A 13,951-nucleotide genomic window follows, 5' to 3' on the forward strand; every position below is an offset into this window, starting at 1 on the left:
TCCGCTTCACAGCTCATCCGCTCCAGGCCCAGCTACCCCCTGTCCGCGCCCCCCCCCCCACCTAAACAAACTGTCACAAACATATACACAAACGCACACACAAAAACACACACACACACACACACAAGAACACACAAACACACAAACACACACACACACACACCTTAAGTCATCATAGCTGTGCTAATAGCTCCCAAGATTCCCCGCCTCTGAGAGGAGAAACAATACCTCCGCTACTCCGCTCCTCCGCTTCTCAGCTCCACCGCTCCTCGGCTATGGGCCCTGGTACCCCCCCCCCACTTAAACACACTCACTCACACACAAAAACACACAAACACACAAACGCACACACACACACACACACATACACAAACACACCTTAACTCATCATAGCTGTGCTAATAGCATTAGCCGAAACGCATCCACTACCAAACAAACATTAGCTCATCCACTCATTCACATGTGTGTGCCCAATGGTCCGGGAGCTCCAATCATACGTCCGGGGGATCTATATCTGGAGAAGGCTCACAGTGGCTGGTCTAAGGCGTCCTACTGCCCCCAAACTTCCCATCCTCTGCCTTTGAGAAGAGAGAAATTACCTCCGCTCCTCCATTCCTCCGCTTCTCCGCTCCACAGCTCTTCCGCGATGGGCCTTGGTACCCCCCCCCCCCCACCTAAACAAACTCTCACACACACACACACGAACACCCTCACACAGACACAAAAACAAACAAACAGACACACACACACACACACACACACACACACACACACACACCTTAACTCATCATAGCTGTGCTAATAGCATTAGCCGAAATGCATCCACAACCAAACAAACATTAGCTCATCCACTCATTCACATGTGTGTGCCCAATGGTCCGGGAGCTCCATTCATACGTTCGGGGGATCTATGTCCGGAGAATGCTCACATTAGCCCGTCCAAGGGGTTCTGATGCCCCCAAGCTTCCCCGCCTCTGAGAGGAGAAACTATGCCTCTGCTACTCCGCTCCTCCGCTCCTCCGCTTCTCAGCTCCACTGCTCCTCCGCTTTGGGCCCTGGAATTCCCGAACCGCTGGACATAAGCGAATCAAGGCCGGGCATCTGCCCTCCTCCGCTCCTCAGCTCATCCGCTCGAGGCCCTGGTACTCCCTGTCCGCGACCCCCCCCACCTAAACAAACTCACACACACACACACACACAAACACACACAGACATACACACACACACACCTTAACTCATATTAGCTGTGCTAATAGCATTAGCCGAAACGCATCCACAACCAAACAAACATTAGCTCATCCACTCATTCACATGTGTGTGCCCAATGGTCCGGCAGCTCCGGTCATACGTCTGGGGGAGCTATCTCCAGAGAAGGCTCACATCAGGCCGTCTAAGGGGTTCTTCTGCCCCCAAGCTTCCCCGCCTCTGAGAGAAGAAACATTACCTCCGCTCCTCTGCTCCTCCGCTTCTCAGCTCCACCGCTCCTCCGCTATTGGCCCTGGTACCCCCCCCCCCACCTAAACACACTCACACACACTCAAAAACACACAAACACACACAAAGACACTCACACACACACACACACACACACACACACACACACCTTAACTCATCATAGCTGTGCTAATAGCATTAGCCGAAACGCATCCACTACCAAACAAACATTAGCTCATCCACTCATTCACATGTGTGTGCCCAATGGTCCGGGAGCTCCAATCATACATCCGGGGGATCTATATCTGGAGAAGGCTCACAGTGGCCGGTCTAAGGCGTCCTACTGCACCCAAACTTCCCATCCTCTGCCTTTGAGAAGAGAAAAATTACCTCCGCTCCTCCATTCCTCCGCTTCTCCGCTCCTCTGTGATGGGCCCTGGTACCCCCCCCCCCCACACACTTAAACAAACTCTCACACATACACACACGAACACACTCACACAGACACAAAAACAAACAAACACACACACACACACACACACACACACACACACACACCTTAACTCATCATAGCTGTGCTAATAGCATTAGCCGAAACGCATCCACAACCAAACAAACATTAGCTCATCCACTCATTCACATGTGTGTGCCCAGTGGTCCGGGAGCTCCAATCATACGTACAGGGGATCTATGTCCGGAGAATGCTCACATCAGGCCGTCTAAGGGGTTCTTCTGCCCCCAAGCTTCCCCGCCTCTGAGAGAAGAAACATTACCTCCGCTCCTCTGCTCCTCCGCTTCTCAGCTCCACCGCTCCTCCGCTATTGGCCCTGGTACCCCCCCCCCCCACCTAAACACACTCACACACACTCAAAAACACACAAACACACACAAAGACACTCACACACACACACACACACACACACACACACACACCTTAACTCATCATAGCTGTGCTAATAGCATTAGCCGAAACGCATCCACTACCAAACAAACATTAGCTCATCCACTCATTCACATGTGTGTGCCCAATGGTCCGGGAGCTCCAATCATACATCCGGGGGATCTATATCTGGAGAAGGCTCACAGTGGCCGGTCTAAGGCGTCCTACTGCACCCAAACTTCCCATCCTCTGCCTTTGAGAAGAGAAAAATTACCTCCGCTCCTCCATTCCTCCGCTTCTCCGCTCCACCGCTCCTCTGTGATGGGCCCTGGTACCCCCCCCCCCCCCCCCCCCACACACTTAAACAAACTCTCACACATACACACACGAACACACTCACACAGACACAAAAACAAACAAACACACACACACACACACACACACACACCTTAACTCATCATAGCTGTGCTAATAGCATTAGCCGAAATGCATCCACAACCAAACAAACATTAGCTCATCCACTCATTCACATGTGTGTGCCCAATGGTCCGGGAGCTCCATTCATACGTTCGGGGGATCTATGTCCGGAGAATGCTCACATTAGCCCGTCCAAGGGGTTCTGCTGCCCCCAAGCTTCCCCGCCTCTGAGAGAAGAAACATTACCTCCGCTCCTCTGCTCCTCCGCTTCTCAGCTCCGTCGCTCCTCCGCTATGGGCCCTGGTACTCCCCCCCCCCCCCCCCACCTAAACAAACTCTCACACAAAATCACTCACACACACACAAAAACACACAAACACACAAACACACATACACACACATCTTAACTCATCAGAGCTGTGCTAATAGCATTAGCCGAAACGCATCCACAACCAAACAAACATTCGCTCATCCACTCATTCACATGTGTGTGCCCAATGGTACTCCCTGTCCGCGACCCCCCCCCCCACCAAAAGAGCCTCTCACACACACACACACACACACAAAGACACTCACACACACACAGACACACACATACACACATACACACACCTTCAGTCTTCATAGCTGTGCTAATAGCTTTAGCCGAAACGCATCCACAACCAAACAAACATTAGCTCATCCACTCATTCACATGTGTGTGCCCAATGGTCCGGCAGCTCCAATCATACGACCGGGTGATCTATGTCCGGAGAATGCTCACATTAGCCCGTCTAAGGGGTTCTTCTGCCCCCAAGCTTCCCCGCCTCTGAGAGAAGAAACATTACCTTCGCTCCTCTGCTCCTCCGCTTCTCAGCTCCACCGCTCCTCCGCGATGGGCCCTGGTACTCCCCCCCCTCCCCCCCCACCTAAACAAACTCTCACACAAAATCCCTCACACACACACAAAAACACACAAACACACACACACACACATACACACACACCTTAACTCATAGCTGTGCTAATAGCATTAGCCGAAACGCATTCACAACCAAACAAACATTAGCTAAACCACTCATTCACATGTGTGTGCCCAATGGTACTCCCTGTCCACGACCCCCCCCCCCCCACCAAAAGAGCCTCTCACACACACACACAAAGACACTCACACACACACAGACACACACATAATCACATACACATACCTTAAGTCTTCATAGCTGTGCTAATAGCTTTAGCCGAAACGCATCCACAACCAAACAAACATTAGCTCATCCACTCATTCACATGTGTGTGCCCTGGTACTCCGTGTCCGCGACCCCCCCCCCCCCACCAAAACAAACTATCACACACATACACAAAGACACTCACACACACACACACACTGACACACATACACACATTAAGTCATCATAGCTGTGCTAATAGCATTAGCCGAAATGCATCCACAACCAAAGAAACATTAGCTCATCCATTCATTCAAATGTGTGTGCTCAATGGTCCGCTTCTCCGCTCCACCGCTCCTCCACTATGGGCCCTGGTACTCCCGATCCGCCGGACTCAGGAGAATTAAGAATAAGAATCAGAACAACTTTTATAATCCCGAAGGAAATTGCAGTGCCAGAGTTACAGAAAATATAACAGTAATAAATAATAAAAGAAAGGCAGAATTATAAATAAAAATAAACTATAAACTATAAAGTGTTTCAGTGAAACTATAAAGTGTCTTAGTAAGCAGTGATAAAACTATGAGTGTCTTAGTAACAAGTGAGGTAAGGAGTGCACAATAGTATGATAGAAGGGAACATTATAGTGTAGCTCTTATGAGATGAGATGAAATATTGCACAATGTAGCTGTTATGAAATGAAATATTGCACAGTTTCTGAATATTGCACAGAAATGAGATATTGCATATTTTTGTTTGTTTTTAAGTTAAAGATAGGTTTTTATGGTTGCCGGCGGCTGAATGGGACGTGCTTCTGCCCTCCATCCGCTCCACAGCTCATCCGCTCCAGGCCCAGCTACCCCCTGTCCGCGCCCCCCCCCACCTAAACAAACTGTCACACACATATACACAATCGCACACACAAACACACACACACACACACACACACACACACACACGAGAACACACAAACACACAAACACACAAACACACAAACACACACCCACACACACATCTTAAGTCATCATACCTGTGCTAATAGCTCCCAAGCTTCCCCGCCTCTGAGAAGAGAAACAATACCTCCGCTACTCCGCTCCTCCGCTCCTCCGCTTCTCAGCTCCACTGCTCCTCCGCTATGGGCCCTGGTACTCCCCCCCCCCCCCCCACCACCACCAAAATAAACTCTCACAAAAAATCACTCACACACACACAAAAACACACAAACACACACACACACACATACACACACACCTTAACTCATCATAGCTGTGCTAATAGCTTTAGCCGAAACGCATCCACAACCAAACAAACATTAGCTCATCCACTCATTCACATGTGTGTGCCCTGGTACTCCGTGTCCGCGACCCCCCCCCCCCCCACCAAAACAAACTATCACACACATACACAAAGACACTCACACACACACACACACTGAAACACATACACACATTAAGTCATCATAGTTGTGCTAATAGCATTACCGAAATGCATCCACAACCAAACAAACATTAGCTCATCCACTCATTCACATGTGTGTGCCCAATGGTTCGCTTCCCCCGCTCCACCGCTCCTCCGCTATGGGCCCTGGTACTCCCGATCCGCCGGACTCAGGAGAATTATGGGACGTGCTTCTGCCCTCCATCCGCTTCACAGCTCATCCGCTCCAGGCCCAGCTACCCCCTGTCCGCGCCCCCCCCCCACCTAAACAAACTGTCACAAACATATACACAAACGCACACACAAAAACACACACACACACACACACAAGAACACACAAACACACAAACACACACACACCTTAAGTCATCATAGCTGTGCTAATAGCTCCCAAGATTCCCCGCCTCTGAGAGGAGAAACAATACCTCCGCTACTCCGCTCCTCCGCTTCTCAGCTCCACCGCTCCTCGGCTATGGGCCCTGGTACCCCCCCCCACTTAAACACACTCACTCACACACAAAAACACACAAACACACAAACGCACACACACACACACACACATACACAAACACACCTTAACTCATCATAGCTGTGCTAATAGCATTAGCCGAAACGCATCCACTACCAAACAAACATTAGCTCATCCACTCATTCACATGTGTGTGCCCAATGGTCCGGGAGCTCCAATCATACGTCCGGGGGATCTATATCTGGAGAAGGCTCACAGTGGCTGGTCTAAGGCGTCCTACTGCCCCCAAACTTCCCATCCTCTGCCTTTGAGAAGAGAGAAATTACCTCCGCTCCTCCATTCCTCCGCTTCTCCGCTCCACAGCTCTTCCGCGATGGGCCTTGGTACCCCCCCCCCCCCCACCTAAACAAACTCTCACACACACACACACGAACACCCTCACACAGACACAAAAACAAACAAACAGACACACACACACACACACACACACACACACACACACACACACCTTAACTCATCATAGCTGTGCTAATAGCATTAGCCGAAATGCATCCACAACCAAACAAACATTAGCTCATCCACTCATTCACATGTGTGTGCCCAATGGTCCGGGAGCTCCATTCATACGTTCGGGGGATCTATGTCCGGAGAATGCTCACATTAGCCCGTCCAAGGGGTTCTGATGCCCCCAAGCTTCCCCGCCTCTGAGAGGAGAAACTATGCCTCTGCTACTCCGCTCCTCCGCTCCTCCGCTTCTCAGCTCCACTGCTCCTCCGCTTTGGGCCCTGGAATTCCCGAACCGCTGGACATAAGCGAATCAAGGCCGGGCATCTGCCCTCCTCCGCTCCTCAGCTCATCCGCTCGAGGCCCTGGTACTCCCTGTCCGCGACCCCCCCCACCTAAACAAACTCACACACACACACACACACAAACACACACAGACATACACACACACACACCTTAACTCATATTAGCTGTGCTAATAGCATTAGCCGAAACGCATCCACAACCAAACAAACATTAGCTCATCCACTCATTCACATGTGTGTGCCCAATGGTCCGGCAGCTCCGGTCATACGTCTGGGGGAGCTATCTCCAGAGAAGGCTCACATCAGGCCGTCTAAGGGGTTCTTCTGCCCCCAAGCTTCCCCGCCTCTGAGAGAAGAAACATTACCTCCGCTCCTCTGCTCCTCCGCTTCTCAGCTCCACCGCTCCTCCGCTATTGGCCCTGGTACCCCCCCCCCCACCTAAACACACTCACACACACTCAAAAACACACAAACACACACAAAGACACTCACACACACACACACACACACACACACACACACACCTTAACTCATCATAGCTGTGCTAATAGCATTAGCCGAAACGCATCCACTACCAAACAAACATTAGCTCATCCACTCATTCACATTTGTGTGCCCAATGGTCCGGGAGCTCCAATCATACATCCGGGGGATCTATATCTGGAGAAGGCTCACAGTGGCCGGTCTAAGGCGTCCTACTGCACCCAAACTTCCCATCCTCTGCCTTTGAGAAGAGAAAAATTACCTCCGCTCCTCCATTCCTCCGCTTCTCCGCTCCTCTGTGATGGGCCCTGGTACCCCCCCCCCCCACACACTTAAACAAACTCTCACACATACACACACGAACACACTCACACAGACACAAAAACAAACAAACACACACACACACACACACACACACACACACACACACCTTAACTCATCATAGCTGTGCTAATAGCATTAGCCGAAACGCATCCACAACCAAACAAACATTAGCTCATCCACTCATTCACATGTGTGTGCCCAGTGGTCCGGGAGCTCCAATCATACGTACAGGGGATCTATGTCCGGAGAATGCTCACATCAGGCCGTCTAAGGGGTTCTTCTGCCCCCAAGCTTCCCCGCCTCTGAGAGAAGAAACATTACCTCCGCTCCTCTGCTCCTCCGCTTCTCAGCTCCACCGCTCCTCCGCTATTGGCCCTGGTACCCCCCCCCCCACCTAAACACACTCACACACACTCAAAAACACACAAACACACACAAAGACACTCACACACACACACACACACACACACACACACACACCTTAACTCATCATAGCTGTGCTAATAGCATTAGCCGAAACGCATCCACTACCAAACAAACATTAGCTCATCCACTCATTCACATGTGTGTGCCCAATGGTCCGGGAGCTCCAATCATACATCCGGGGGATCTATATCTGGAGAAGGCTCACAGTGGCCGGTCTAAGGCGTCCTACTGCACCCAAACTTCCCATCCTCTGCCTTTGAGAAGAGAAAAATTACCTCCGCTCCTCCATTCCTCCGCTTCTCCGCTCCACCGCTCCTCTGTGATGGGCCCTGGTACCCCCCCCCCCCCCCCACACACTTAAACAAACTCTCACACATACACACACGAACACACTCACACAGACACAAAAACAAACAACACACACACACACACACACACACACACACACACACACACACCTTAACTCATCATAGCTGTGCTAATAGCATTAGCCGAAATGCATCCACAACCAAACAAACATTAGCTCATCCACTCATTCACATGTGTGTGCCCAATGGTCCGGGAGCTCCATTCATACGTTCAGGGGATCTATGTCCGGAGAATGCTCACATTAGCCCGTCCAAGGGGTTCTGCTGCCCCCAAGCTTCCCCGCCTCTGAGAGAAGAAACATTACCTCCGCTCCTCTGCTCCTCCGCTTCTCAGCTCCGTCGCTCCTCCGCTATGGGCCCTGGTACTCCCCCCCCCCCCCCACCTAAACAAACTCTCACACAAAATCACTCACACACACACAAAAACACACAAACACACAAACACACATACACACACATCTTAACTCATCAGAGCTGTGCTAATAGCATTAGCCGAAACGCATCCACAACCAAACAAACATTCGCTCATCCACTCATTCACATGTGTGTGCCCAATGGTACTCCCTGTCCGCGACCCCCCCCCCCACCAAAAGAGCCTCTCACACACACACACACACACACAAAGACACTCACACACACACAGACACACACATACACACATACACACACCTTCAGTCTTCATAGCTGTGCTAATAGCTTTAGCCGAAACGCATCCACAACCAAACAAACATTAGCTCATCCACTCATTCACATGTGTGCGCCCTGGTACTCCGTGTCCGCGACCCCCCCCCCCCCCCCCCACCAAAACAAACTATCACACACATACACAAAGACACTCACACACACACACACACTGACACACATACACACATTAAGTCATCATAGCTGTGCTAATAGCATTAGCCGAAATGCATCCACAACCAAACAAACATTAGCTCATCCACTCAGTCACATGTGTGTGCCCAATGGTCCGCTTCTCCGCTCCACCGCTCCTCCGCTATAGGCCCTGGTACTCCCGATCCGCCGGACTCAGGAGAATTATGGGACGTGCTTCTGCCCTCCATCCGCTTCACAGCTCATCCGCTCCAGGCCCAGCTACCCCCCTTCCGCGCCCCCCCCCACCTAAACAAACTGTCACACACATATACACAAACGCACACACAAACACACACACACACAAGAACACACAAACACACAAACACACACACACACACACACACCTTAAGTCATCATAGCTGTGCTAATAGCTCCCAAGCTTCCCCGCCTCTGAGAGGAGAAACAATACCTCCGCTACTCCGCTCCTCCGCTCCTCCGCTTCTCAGCTCCACCGCTCCTCCGCTATGGGCCCAGGTACCCCCCCCCCCACCTAAACACACTCACACATACACAAAAACACACAAACACACACACGCGCGCACACACACACACACACACACAAACACACCTTAACTCATCATAGCTGTGCTAATAGCATTAGCTGAAATGCATCCACTACCAAACAAACATTAGCTCATCCACTCATTCACATGTGTGTGCCCAATGGTCCGGGAGCTCCAATCATACGTCCGGGGGATCTATATCTGGAGAAGGCTCACAGTGGCCGGTCTAAGGCGTCCTACTGCCCCCAAACTTCCCATCCTCTGCCTTTAAGAAGAGAAAAATTACCTCCACTCCTCCATTCCTCTGCTTCTCCGCTCCACCGCTCCTCCGCGAAGGGCCCTAGTACCCCCCCCCACCTAAACAAACTCTCACAGATACACACACGACACACTCACACAGACACAAAAAAAACAAACACACACACACACACACACACACACAAACCTTAATTCATCATAGATGTGCTAATAGCATTAACCGAAACGCATCCACAACCAAACAAACATTAGCTCATCCACTCATTCACATGTGTGTGCCCAATGGTAATCCCTGTCCGCGACCCCCCCTCCCCCACCAAAAGAGCCTTTCACACACACAAACACACACACACACACACACACACAAAGACACTCACACACACACACAGACACACACATACACACATACACACACTTTAAGTCTTCATAGCGGTGCTAATAGCATTAGCCGAAACGCATCCACAACCAAACAAACATTAGCTCATCCACTCATTCACATGTGTGTGCCCTGGTACTCCCTGTCCGCGACCCCCCCCCCACCAAAAGAAACTATCACACACATAAACAAAGACACTCACATACACACACACACAAACACACATACACACCTTAAGTCATCATAGCTGTGCTAAAAGCATTAGCCGAAACGCATCCACAACCACACAAACATTAGCTCATCCACTCATTCACATGTATGTGCCCAGAGGTCTGGGAGCTCCGGTCATACGTCTGGGGGAGCTATCTCCAGAGAAGGCTCACATTAGGCCGTCTAAGGGGTTCTTCTGCCCCCAAGCTTCCCCGCCTCTGAGAGAAGAAACATGACCTCCGCTCCTATGCTCCTCCGCTTCTCAGCTCTACCGCTCCTCCGCTATTGGCCCTGGTACCCCCCCCCCACCTAAACACACTCACACACACACAAAAACACACAAACACAAACACAAACAAAGACACACACACACACACACATACACACACACACACACACAAACACCTTAACTCATCATAGCTGTGCTAATAGCATTAGCCGAAACGCATCCACTACCAAACAAACATTAGCTCATCCACTCATTCACATGTGTGTGCCCAATGGTCCGGGAGCTCCAATCATACATCCGGGGGATCTATATCTGGAGAAGGCTCACAGTGGCCGGTCTAAGGCGTCCTACTGCACTCAAACTTCCCATCCTCTGCCTTTGAGAAGAGAAAAATTACCTCCGCTCCTCAATTCCTCCGCTTCTCCGCTCCACCGCTCCTCCATGATGGGCCCTGGTACCCCCCCCCCCACTTAAACAAACTCTCAACCAAACACACACGAACACACTCACATAGACACAAAAACAAACAAACACACACACTCACACACACACACAAACACCTTCACTCATCATAGCTGTGCTAATAGCATTAGCCGAAACGCATCCACAACCAAACAAACATTAGCTCATCCACTCATTCACATGTGTGTGCCCAGTGGTCCGGGAGCTCCAATCATACGTTCGGGGGATCTATGTCCGGAGAATGCTCACATTAGCCCGTCTAAGGGGTTCTGCTGCCCCCAAGCTGCTCCGCCTCTGAGAGAAGAAACATTACCTCCGCTCCTCTGCTCCTCCGCTTCTCAGCTCCACCGCTCCTCCGCTATGGGCCCTGGTACTCCCCCCCCCCCCCCCCCCCCCCCCACCTAATCAAAAACTCACACAAAATCACTCACACACACACAAAAACACACAAACACACACATCTTAAGTCATCAGAGCTGTGCTAATAGCATTAGCCGAAACGCATCCACAACCAAACAAACATTCGCTCATCCACTCATTCACATGTGTGTGCCCAATGGTACTCCCTGTCCGCGACCCCCCCCCCCCCCACCAAAAGAGCCTCTCACACACACACACACACAAAGACACTCACACACACACAGACACACACATACACACATACACACACCTTCAGTCTTCATAGCTGTGCTAATAGCTTTAGCCGAAACGCATCCACAACCAAACAAACATTAGCTCATCCACTCATTCACATGTGTGCGCCCTGGTACTCCGTGTCCGCGACCCCCCCCCCCCCCCCCCACCAAAACAAACTATCACACACATACACAAAAACACTCACACACACACACACACTGTAACACATACACACATTAAGTCATCATAGCTGTGCTAATAGCATTAGCCGAAATGCATCCACAACCAAACAGACATTAGCTCATCCACTCATTCACATGTGTGTGCCCAATGGTCCGCTTCTCCGCTCCACCGCTCCTCCGCTATAGGCCCTGGTACTCCCGATCCGCCGGACTCAGGAGAATTATGGGACGTGCTTCTGCCCTCCATCCGCTTCACAGCTCATCCGCTCCAGGCCCAGCTACCCCCTGTCCGCGCCCCCCCCCCCCACCTAAACAAACTGTCACACACATATACACAAACGCACACACAAACACACACACGCACAAGAACACACAAACACACAAACACACACACACACACCTTAAGTCATCATAGCTGTGCTAATAGCTCCCAAGCTTCCCCGCCTCTGAGAGGAGAAACAATACCTCCGCTACTCCGCTCCTCCGCTTCTCAGCTCCACCGCTCCTCCGCTATGGGCCCTGGTACCCCCCCCCACCTAAACACACTCACACACACACAAAAACACCCAAACACACACACGCGCACACACACACACACACACACACACACACACACAAACACACCTTAACTCATCATAGCTGTGCTAATAGCATTAGCCGAAATGCATCCACTACCAAACAAACATTAGCTCATCCACTCATTCACATGTGTGTGCCCAATGGTCCGGGAGCTCCAATCATACGTCCGGGGGATCTATATCTGGAGAAGGCTCACAGTGGCCGGTCTAAGGCGTCCTACTGCCCCCAAACTTCCCATCCTCTGCCTTTGAGAAGAGAAAAATTACCTCCACTCCTCCATTCCTCCGCTTCTCCGCTCCAATGCTCCTCCGCGAAGGGCCCTGGTACCCCCCCCACCTAAACAAACTCTCACACATACACACACGAACACACTCACACAGACACAAAAAAAAAACAAACACACACACACACACACACACACACACACACACACACACACCTTAATTCATCATAGATGTGCTAATAGCATTAGCCGAAACGCATCCACAACCAAACAAACATTAGGTCATCCACTCATTCACATGTGTGTGCCCAATGGTAATCCCTGTCCGCGACCCCCCCTCCCCCACCAAAAGAGCCTTTCACACACACACACACACACACACACACACACACAAAGACAGTCACACACACACAGACACACACATATACACATACACACACCTTAAGTCTTCATAGCTGTGCTAATAGCTTTAGCCGAAACGCATCCACAACCAAACAAACAGCTCATCCACTCATTCACATGTGTGTGCCCTGGTACTCCTTGTCCACGACCCCCCCCCCACCCACCCCCCACCAAAACAAACTATCACACACATAAACAAAGACACACACACACACACACACTGACACACATACACACATTAAGTCATCATAGCTGTGCTAATAGCATTAGCTGAAATGCATCCACAACCAAACAAACATTAGCTCATCCAGTCATTCACATGTGTGTGCCCAATGGTCCGCTTCTCCGCTCCACCGCTCCTCCGCTATAGGCCCTGGTACTCCTGAACTGCTGGACATAAGCGAATGAGGCTCCAAGCCCTGTTACTCCCTATCCGCGGGACTCACGCGAAATGTGGACCGGGCTTCCGCTCTCCTCCGCTCCTCCACTCATCCGCCCCTCCGTTCCTCCGTTCCTCCGCTCCTCCGCACCTGGCTCTGGTACTCCTGAACTGCTGAACATCATTAAATCACGCTACAGGCCCTGGTACTCCCTGTCTCAGGGATTTAGGCATATTGTTGGCCATGCTTCCGCTCTCCTCCACTCCTCCGCTCCTCCACTCCTCCGCTCCACCGCTCCACCGCTCCACCGCCTCTCCGTTCTTCCGCTCATCCGCTCCGCCGCTCATCCGCTCCGCCGCTCATCCGCTCCGGGCCCTGGTACTCCTGAACTGCTGAACATCATTAAATCACCCTTCTGGCCCTGGTACTCCCTGTCTCCG

The sequence above is a fragment of the Fistularia commersonii genome, unplaced genomic scaffold, assembly GCF_037954325.1.
Source record: "Fistularia commersonii isolate RoL2024-O1a breed Wild unplaced genomic scaffold, RoL_Fcom_v1.0 HiC_scaffold_126, whole genome shotgun sequence".
Taxonomy (NCBI): domain Eukaryota; kingdom Metazoa; phylum Chordata; class Actinopteri; order Syngnathiformes; family Fistulariidae; genus Fistularia; species Fistularia commersonii.